At 37.0% G+C, this 11,096-nt stretch overlaps 1 pseudogene; it reads right to left on the reverse strand.

The window, feature by feature from the left end:
- LOC121217179 (uncharacterized) overlaps nt 1-596 on the reverse strand; it is a 102,383-nt pseudogene extending 101,787 nt beyond the window's left edge.
- Nucleotides 597-11,096: the final 10,500 nt, after the last annotated feature.

Below are 11,096 nucleotides of genomic sequence, written 5' to 3' on the forward strand. Positions count from 1 at the left end.
AGTTTGTACGGATTTGGATGCTTGGTGGTCAGTAGATTCAACTTTTCCACCATGAGAGTACTCGCCACGTTCGTACAACTTCCTCCATCGATGATGACGCTACATAGCTTTCCTTGTACTTGACATCGAGTATGGAAGATGTTTTCTCGTTGTTGCTCATCGTCAATGCTTTGGATACTTAGGCTCCTTTTGACTACTAGGAGTTCTCTATCAAGAGCGTGCTCCACTTCTTCTTCATTGTCAGAGACGGTTTCAGGCTCATCTTCAAGCTCTTCTTCCTCCGATTCTATTTCTCCATTTGCTTGAACCACCATGATGTTGCGGTTGGGACATTGACTCGCAATATGGCCCCTTCCAAGGCACTTAAAACACTTAATATCCCTTGAACGATTAGCAAATGAATCGGTTGCCTTACCTTTACTCGTATCGTCCATAGGTTTGTTTGCTTTAGCAGGAACCATTGGCTCCTTGGCACAACTAGGAGGATTAGTTTTACTCGAGCTTTGCCCCCATCTAGTTGTGCTTGGGGTAGGATAACTTCGGGTGGTACCTTTTCGTTTAAGTTGCTTCTCTACCTTAATGGCCATATGTACCATGTCCACAATCTCGATGTAATGTTGCAATTCCACAATGTTGGCGATGTCTCGATTGAGACCAGCAAGGAATCACGCCATTGTTGCTTCACGATCTTCTTGGACATCGGCTCGGATCATCGCGATCTCCATCTCTTTGAAATAATCCTCAACACTCTTTGAGCCTTGAGTAAGATTTTGAAGTTTTTGATAGAGTTCCCGATGGTAATAGGAGGGAATGAATCGGCATCGCATCACGGCCTTCATCTCAGCCCAAGTTGATATTGGCCTTTCCCCATTCATTCTTCGGCTTGTAGTGAGTTGATCCCACCAAATCATAGCGTAATTGGAGAATTCTATGGCCGCCAACTTCACCTTTTTGATCTCGGAATAATTATGACAATCAAAAACCAATTCGATCTTCTTCTCCCATTTCAAGTAGGCTTCCGGATCAGATTTTCCTTGAAAGGATGCAATGGATAGTTTAATGTTCCTTAAGTCGTCATCCATGCGTCTTTGATTCCGATTACTTCGGTTCCTTTGACCTCTTCGTCCTTCACTTATGTTTGATCCTTGATCACTTTCGGCTTCATTCGGATCATATAGGTCGTCTTGATTGATTTCCAATTGGTCTCACCTTCTTTGCGGCCCTTGGGGTGTACGCTCTCGTTGATACCCCAATTCAACTCGATCCAATCGTTCGTTGAGCCAAATCCGGCACTCCACCTCCTCCAGGCGTTGGATTTCTCGTAACAAGGCTTGTTGAGCCAAATCCGGCACTCCACCTCCTCTAGGCGCAATGTTTCGGATTGGTTGCCTTCCACCTCCTTCCACCATATTTCGTTCAGGACTTTGAGACATGAAAATAAAACCTCACAACAAAACCTCACGAATCTCTCGAAAAGAAAAAAATAACACTCCACTCGTGTTTCACTCAATTTTTTTTGGCTTTTTCTTTTGATATAACTCTCACGCCTTTTTCACTCAATTTCCTCTCGTGATTTCGTAAGCGACTCGTCGTGACCTTATCATAGTTCAATGGGTCGGCTTCAAATGGCTTTACAAGTGTAACACCCCGAACCCGAGACCGTCGCCGGAGTCGAACACGAGGTGTTAACAGACTTCAAACCACTTATTTGACATTTCCCAGACAAGTTGCCAATCTGCGTACTAGTCGCTTTAAAAATCATATCTTGACTTCTGAAACTCGAAATCCAGTTTCGTAAATTTTCCCTCGAACTAGACTCATATACCAATATGGTAGAATTTTTGTAGAATTTTTGGTCGGGCAAATTAGTACAGTTTATTAGTCAAAGTCTCCCATGTTACAGGGATCGACTACACTGACCTTTGCGCATTACGACTTGGATTTCTCCCTGCACAGAGCTTCAATACCGATGACGTTTGTTTCTATAGAAACTAGACTCATAGAGGAATCTGTACATATATGGAATGACTCCTAATGATCTCTGGTTAATTTATAATGAATTTCCAAAGTCGGAACAGGGAATCCAGAAACCGTTCTGGCCCTGTCTCATGAGAACTGAATATCTCTTAACATACTGTCCATATGATCATTTCGTTACTTCTATCTGAAAATAGACTCATCAAGCTTCGATTACATAATTTATTCATTAATTAATTCCACTCCTACTATTTTTAGTGATTTTTCAATCTCACGTCACTGCTGCTGCCAGCATCTGTTACGAAAGCAACTATGCCTATTTCGTGATTTCTCCTTGATCTAACTAGTAATTCATCATACATATCACCAATTATGATCATCACTCGCCATGCCAAAGGCTAATCATTGTCAAACATCTCCCTACTACACTATTGCCATATCATGAATTTTAACACCAAAAATAATCAACCATGACATATGGCATAAAAAAAAGTCGAATTATCAAGACTTACGACCTAACGTTATGAAACCAAACCCAACCGAACATTTATGCCATTTTCGCATGGCTAAAAGTTTACATACCAAAGTTCAAACACAACATAATAGCCTATACATGCCGAAATGTTCTCCTAAGCCGACTAAGAAGAAAGTACCAAAACTTGCTAGCCGGTGTGATGACTCCAATGACGGCCCGATCACGGAAAAAGAGACGAGTCCAAGAAACCTAAAATAGGTGACAAGGAAACACCGAGTGAGTATATAACTCAGTAAATCATAAGCAATGCACTACCATCCATTAATAACATTATCACAAGAGGAAGCAAAATGGAACGAGGCTAGTTACTCCACCCATACCGAACCATACCATGGTTCCTCAAACCTATCGGTTCAATCTCATACCAAGTCATGCATTCACATTCCATTTACTAATCAATAGGATATTTGAGGCATTTTCATACATCATTTTGTTTTCGTTACAATCATACAACTAAACGACCTTTCACCTATTCCACGATAAATCTTATGTACGTGACCTCAATTATAATTGTCACATAGGTTCAAACTTACCAAGCTCAACTTCAAATATAAACATAGCGCCTAGTAGTCACGAACTCAAGGTACTTACCCGATCCGCTGTCCGTGATCAACTCAATAATGTCGCACACTTAGTGCCCATATGATTCAAAAATATATATTAAGTCCGCACACTCAGTGCTATATAATCAACTCGCACACTTAGTGCTATATAATCAAACTCGCACACTTAGTGCTGAACAATTTAAACCCGCACACTTAGTGCCAATCTCATGATCATAAATGTTTATACCGCACACTTAGTGCCGAGATCAACAACTCAATACATCTCACCTCTTTTCTTTTCATTCAACACTTTCATCACCACATGCATACATGTATATAAATTTATCATTCCATTCGGCATAATTACATAGACATTATGTCTATTTAGATCAATACAAAATATATGCTTGATGACTTACTTTGTGTTGGGTAGGACGGTTCCAACTCGGCTACTCGATGATCTTTTCTTTGCCTTTGCTTGATTCTCCTCCTTTAACTCCTTGAGCTTAATCAATAAATCAACTAGTTTAACCATCTTGCTAAACATTCATAATTCAATTACACATGCATATGTATGTTTGTATATTCGGCAACCATCCTCACTAATTACCCATTTAGTCGATTATACACATAATTAAAGGTAACATCACGAATGGGTATACTTATGTATATATACATATATATGTATATATATATACTTCGGAATGCGCATCACAATTAGATTTAACACCACCTTCATACTCAATTAGATGGCCGAATGCATGTTTATATGCACAATGTCAACTATAACATCATTTAAACACCTAATTTCATCTCATGAACACTCGACCCATTTTTACCCCATATGGCCGAATGTGTAAGATTACATTCAACACCACCGATGTACTTAGTTAGGTGGCCAAATATACCAAGTTAGACTTGACATTATACGTCACAAGAACTCTAATTTAATTTGTCAATTGCTTGGCCAAGAACTCACAAGTGCCTTATCTACAACCTATTCGGCCTTACTACTTAAACTTAGCCTTTCATACACTTATCTCTATTGTTTTAGAAGGCCGAATCCTTATGTGTTCCAACATCTAGCTTACTCAATTCAACACATCAAAACGACATTTAGGCCGATTTTGCTAGCACACAAGCCTTTGACCGAATGTCTTTGACCTCTAGTCACCTAAATTTTTATTCTTTAAAACTCATCCAACTCATATTTTTCATTGACAACCTCCTTAACTTCAATTTATTCACATCTTTAATCATGCTACATTCGACCATTATTTAACAATAATTCATGTATCCTTTTTATTAAACACTCAAAATCAACCATCTTCATACCTCATCACCAAAGACATCAAAATACCAACCAAGAATGTAACATTCATGGCCGAATATCATCTCCATCAATTAACAAAATTTGAACCATGGCTAGGTAGATTTCAAACTTACAACTTAAAATATACATGAATCTCAAAGAATAATATCAAACATACCTCAATCTAGTTACATGCATGGCCAAACTTCTTAGAAACTTTTCCCCTAGGCACCGAATATTCAAGAGCTTCTTAATCAACTTGAAGATGACCAAATGCCTTAACTTCACTTTCTTCTTTTTCTTTCTTTAGGTACGGCAATTGTGATAAGGAAAAGGATGAACACTCCTTCTTCCTCCCTTATTTTATTCATCCTTTTTTTCTTTTTAATTCCCTTCTTTTATTTATTCTAATTTACTTACCAATATTAAATAATAAACAACATAAACTTGGAGGAATGGAACCATGCTTGGCCGGCCACTTATCAAGAATTGGGCACTTTGACATGCAAACCCAAACTTTCCTATTTTAATACTATTTGGTCCTTACTTATTTACTTATCATAATTTTCTAAGTCTCTCAACTAGATCCTTTCAAGCAAAATTCACATTCCTAATACAAAATTAAAACATCAAATTTTTATACAAGTACTATCACACATATAAGATATGCAAATAAAATTTTAACTAAATTTTATGACTCAGTTTTGTGGTCCCGAAACCACTTCCCGACTAGGGTCAATTTTGGGCTGTCACAACAAGGGTTTGATGTTAGGTTACGGGTAGGCTAAAAGAAACAAGAAAGGCTTTAGGCTAAGTGTGGCTTAGAAGATGAATAGAAGAGAATGCCAAACTTACAAACTCGAAACACTTTTTTTTTATATCAATTTTTTTTTCAATAGCGTGAAATTTCACTAAGAGGGATATAAAAGAGTGTAGAATGTGATGTTGGAAAAAATTTTGTTGAAGTGTCTCCAGACTCTCTTTTTTTTACGGATCTTTCACGTTCTTTTCGTCCGCACCTAGACCGTATACAATTTTTTTCTTTTTTTTTTCAATTTTCTTTGATTTTTTTTATTTTTTTCGATTTTTTTAAAAAAAAATTTTTCACGAGTCTACTTACTCCGGCTGATACGAGTCATAAAGGCCCAATCCAAGTTCAAGAACGTGATAGGCTTAAATTGCCACAAGGCCCAATAACAAGATCAAAGGCCCGACAAATGCGGTCCAAACTAAATGGGACCATTCAAGAGCTTGTTAGCAAGGCCTTAGATGCATACATGAGAGAACAAGAAAATCAAGATTCACTTTCTTGTTTTCAAGAAAATCACGAAATCGAATCTTGGCCCAATTTTACTGTTCGGAGCGATTTCAAGAATCAAGAAAATCAAGATTTCAAATCTTGGAAATCTTGGTCCAAGAAACCGAATCTTGCAGCCAAAGCGCGTTGGATCTCCATTACGAGCGTCAACGACCCAATTTCGGTAGGAGATGGATCACAAGCCCAAATTCTTAAAGGCGAGGCCCAATAAGCAAATTCCCAGCCCAATCAATAAATCCATACATATTTAGTTGAAAATCAGGCCAAAATGTCAAAGGGCCCAATTTGTAAACATTTTAGTTGTTTAAGTTAATTTTTAAGTTTTAGGAATATCACATGTTAAATTCGGCCCAAAACAGCCCAATAGGATGCATGGCCGAATTTTCCTTTGTTTTTTTAATTAAGTTTAAATTTTTTAAGTTTTCTAATTAGATTAGGATTTGTTGGAGGCCTATATAAGCATTGGCCAGCCACCCTTTGTAAACATCTTATTATTATTTTTTCTATCAAATTTCAGATTTGTTGATTGCAGAATTTTCTTTGGGGTTTTCTCCAAGAATTCTCTCTTGAGTTTTCTTTAGAAGTTGTTTTAACAATCTTTTGATTGTGGGAGCCATCTTCAACCTTCTTCTTGCCATTGATATTCTTTGGAGGGGAGATTAGAGCCGTTTGAAGAGATTTGTGAAATCTTTCGGGATTTCAAGGATCTTTAGGACTTATCCTTTAATTCTTGTTTTTTTCGATTTCTTTCTTTACTTTTCTTTGCTTATACTTGTGCTGATTTCTCATCTAATATTTTGTTGTTCTTGTTTGTTTTCCACAATTGGTTAAACTCAAGATCTCATCGTTTAAGTTGTTCTCCTATTGGCAGCACCCATTCGAACCCAAAAATTCCCAATTCCTAGGGTTTGGCCGATTGGATTTCTTTCAATTTGGGGATCAATTGATTGTTGGAAATTAGGCATTCTTGGCCGAATCAATCCCTTGGCAGATTCGCATCCTTTCCATACTTTCAATTCCGTTTGATTCGCTTATTCTATTTCTTTGTTTCTTGCTGCTCTTTTAATTGAATTTGGGGAATTTCAATTCAATTCTGATTTGCTTTTAATCTTGTTCTTTGTTTTGATTTCAGATCTGATTCGTCTAGAGCTTTTGTAGGAGTTTCTCGTGACTTGGCAACTCGATCTTGGTCCGTGCGCATTCCTCTATCATTTGGTATCAGATTTTGGGCATTTTGGGTGTTCTTGGTTGATTTCTAAACTGATCTCAATTTTTTAAAGCAAAAATAGCAGTTTTACCCAGAAAAATTGTTCGAAAAAAATTCATTTAAGTGGGTAAACGTTGTCCAATTGATCTGAAATTTTACATACATATTTGTGGCACTGTGATTGAATATAAAAAAATTAATCCCGAAAAAAAATCAGTCAAAAAAGTCAAAAAAATAAAAAAATACGAAATTTAATAAAATTTTAAAAAAAAGATTCAGCGGGTTGAATTTGGTTCCCAAACTTTCCAGATCAAAAATTAAATATTTAAGGACATTCCAGATTTAATTTCATGATTTTTTGAGATCAGGAACACCTCAAACGAAGTTGTCAAGTTACTCCGCAGTTTTTCAAGTTTTCTGGTTTTAGCAATTTTTATTGATTCTTAGCTGTAGGTTTTCATTTGTTTGCTTTTATTCTTCCGTTACGTTATCTAACACCTTCTTGTTTCTTGTGTTAGTAGGATTTACACGTGTGCACAACTTCTTCCTCGGTGCAACACGAATCAATTGGTGTCTCGTCAGTTTTTGGCATCCTAGTGCAAATTAGGATTCTTTGGTAGTTTGGTTCACACTCTCTAATTGGTTGATATAAACTCTGATAAAGAACTCACAAGATTGAATTCGACCTCATTGAGAATTTGATTTTTTCTTTTTGAGTGATTAACAGTGAGGTTTGATAACTTTTATTTTGAGTGTTGAGTGTTTTGCAGGTTTTAAAAAAAATGTCTACAGGTGATAATAATGGTGACATATTTAAAAAATTCCAACAACAGTTGGATGAACAGGCTGCTGCTCTTCGAGCTTTGACTGCTACCATCAATGAGGTGCGATTGAATCAAGAACCTCAATATCGAGATCCAATCAAAGAAGATAGGGATAACCAAGCCTAGAGGCGCGGCCCTCGACGTGTCACTAGAATGGATGATGATTTTCATGATCGTGGGCAACCTTCTTTGGCAAAACCGAAATTCACAATTCCCCAATTTCATGGTAAGAATGATCCTGACGCTTATTATGAATGGGAATCTAAGATTGAACTTATGTTTCGGTATTATAAATGTCCGGATGATGAAAAGGTAGCGTTAGCAACACTGGAATTTTCTGATTATGCATTAAGTTGGTGGACTCAACTTGAGGTAAACCGCCATCGGAATTATGAAGGTGAGATTTCGACATGGGATGAGTTGAAACAGATTATGCATAAAAGGTTTATTCCACCTTACTACTATAGAGAAATTAAAACAAAGCTGAAAAGACTTATCCAAGGTAGTAGGACAGTGGATGAATATTTTAAAGAGATGGAGATGCTCATTCAGAGAGCTAATATGGAGGAGGATGAAGAAACAACTATGGTTCGATTTATTGATGGTTTGAACAGGCCGATAGCTAATACATTGAGGCTACAAAGTTACATTGATTTGGAAGAAGCAGTTCATAAAGCCATTGAGATTGAGCAACAACTAAAGGAACAAAGGTTTGGTTCCTTCTCGACTTCGCAATATTACCGAGGTAACAATTCCAATTCTGATTTTAAGAGCTCAAAATCACCTTTCGTTACTAACAAGTCTTCTTTGAGTAATGGAAGCAAGCAATCAGATTGGAAAAAATGGGCTCCTGTTAAAACGCAAACACCTTCTAAGCAGCCCAATTTAGGAGATTCGAGTGCGAAGAGGACTCGTGAGATTGAGTGCTTTAAGTGCAAAGGGCGTGGTCATTATAGTAGGGAATGCCCTAACACGAGATTACTTCTTCTGAAAGATAATGGTGAGTACACTTTCGACTCTGATAAAATAGATCCAGATATGCCAGAACTTGTGGATGACAGTGATAATGGCGAAGAGTTGGTCGAACCACCAAAAGAAGGGGACTTTGCTAATTTCCATTGCTTTGTAGTTCGCCGAACCCTTAACATTCAGATGAAAGATGATGAGAGCCAAAGGACCAATATTTTCCATTCTTGGTGTTTTATTAAAGGTAACTTATGTTCACTCATTATTGATAGTGGGAGTTGCTCGAATGTAGTGAGTAGTTATTTGGTGGATTCTTTAAAGTTGCCTTGTACCAAACACCCTAAGCCATATCACCTTCAATGGCTTAATGAATGTTCCGAAGTAAAAGTTACAAAACAGTCCTTGGTCACTTTTAAGCTTGGCAATTATGAAGATGAAGTTTGGTGTGATGTGGTCCCAATGCATGCGGCACACTTGCTCCTTGGACGACCTTGGCAATTTGATCGTGATGTTACACACCAAGGTAAACTTAATCGATACTCCCATGTATTTAAAGGTAAGAAATTCACTTTTGCTCCTTTAAATCCAACTGATGTATACAAAGATCAATTGAAGATGATGAAATTTTGTGAGGGGGTAAGGGAGAAAGGGCAAGAACAAAAGACAGAGAGAAAAGAGGCTAGTAGTGAAAAAAGTCACAATTTAAAAAGCCCAAAGGTGAGTGAATCCTCAAGTGGTAAAATAAGCGAAAAAAATCTTTTGGCAACAAAAAAAGATGTGAGAAGAGCCCTACTCAATAAACAGCCTTGTATCCTTGTCAGGTTTAGGCAAAATTATTTATCTTTATCTAACGTTAACGAAAATTTGCCTAGTGTGTTTCAATCTCTTTTACAGGATTATGAGGATGTTTTTAGTGAGGCCCCTAAAGGTTTACCACCTTTATGAGGGATTGAACATCAAATTGACTTAGTACTCGGGGCTTCGATTCCTAATCGACCAGCCTATAGATGCAATCCCGAGGAGACAAAGGAATTGCAAAGGCAAGTTGAAGAGTTACTAGACAAAGGGTACATTCGTGAAAGCCTTAAGCCCTTGTGCTGTTCCTGTCCTATTGGTGCCAAAGAAAGATGGTACGTTTCGTATGTGCGTTGATTGTCGCCCAATCAACAAGATAACGGTAAAGTATCGACACCCAATTCCTCGACTTGATGATATGCTTGACGAATTACATGGTTCAATAATATTTACAAAAATTGATCTAAAAAGTGGTTATCATCAAATTCGAATGAGGAAAGGGGATGAATGGAAAACAGCCTTTAAAACAAATTTTGGATTGTATGAATGGTTAGTTATGCCTTTCGGCCTTACTAATGCACCTAGTACATTTATGAGATTAATGAATCATGTTTTGAGGCTACATTTGGGTAAATTTGTAGTAGTTTACTTTGATGATATTTTAATTTACTCAAAGTCATTAGATGATCATGTTTTCCATGTTCGAACCGTTTTGGATATTCTACGAACTGAAAGATTATTTGCCAACCTTGATAAATGCACATTCTGTTGTGATAAACTAATATTCTTAGGTTTCATAGTTAGTGCTCAAGGTATTCATGTCGACGAGGACAAAGTTAAGGCAATTAAGGAGTGGCCGACTCCTAAATCGGTAACTGAGGTGAGATCTTTCCATGGTTTAGCCAGTTTTTATAGACGATTTGTAAAAGATTTCTCTACTATTGCTACCCCATTAACTGAAGTTATAAAGAAATCAGTGGGTTTCAAATGGGGTGAAACCCAAGAAAAAGCTTTTCAAACTCTAAAAGCTAAGTTATGTTCTGCTCCTTTGCTTAAATTACCTGATTTTGCTAAAACTTTTGAACTTGAGTGGATGCTTCAGGAATTGGAATCGGCGCTGTTTTAATGCAAGATAAGCAACCTATTGCTTATTTTAGTGAGAAATTAAACGGTGCACAGTTAAATTACTCGACTTATGACAAAGAACTATTGGCATTAGTTCGTGCACTTCAAGTATGGCAACATTATTTGATGCCTAATGAGTTTGTCATACATACAGATCATGAGTCTCTTAAATGGTTAAAGGGACAAGGTAAGTTGAGTAAAAGACATGCCCGATGGGTAGAATTCATTGAAACATTCCCTTATGTGATTCAATATAAAACAGGTAAAGATAATGTAGTCGCAGATGCTTTGTCTAGACGATATACTTTAATAACTACATTGAATGCTAAAGTCTTAGGGTTTGAACATATTAAAGAGTTATATGATGATGATACTGATTTCAGCCATATCTATAAGAATTGTGGACATACTGCTTTTGAAAAATTTTATCTTGTAGATGGCTTTCTTTTTCGTTTAAACAGGTTATGCATACCAAAGTGTTCCATGAGAGAA

Source organism: Gossypium hirsutum, chromosome D05 (assembly GCF_007990345.1).
Source record: "Gossypium hirsutum isolate 1008001.06 chromosome D05, Gossypium_hirsutum_v2.1, whole genome shotgun sequence".
NCBI lineage: Eukaryota > Viridiplantae > Streptophyta > Magnoliopsida > Malvales > Malvaceae > Gossypium > Gossypium hirsutum.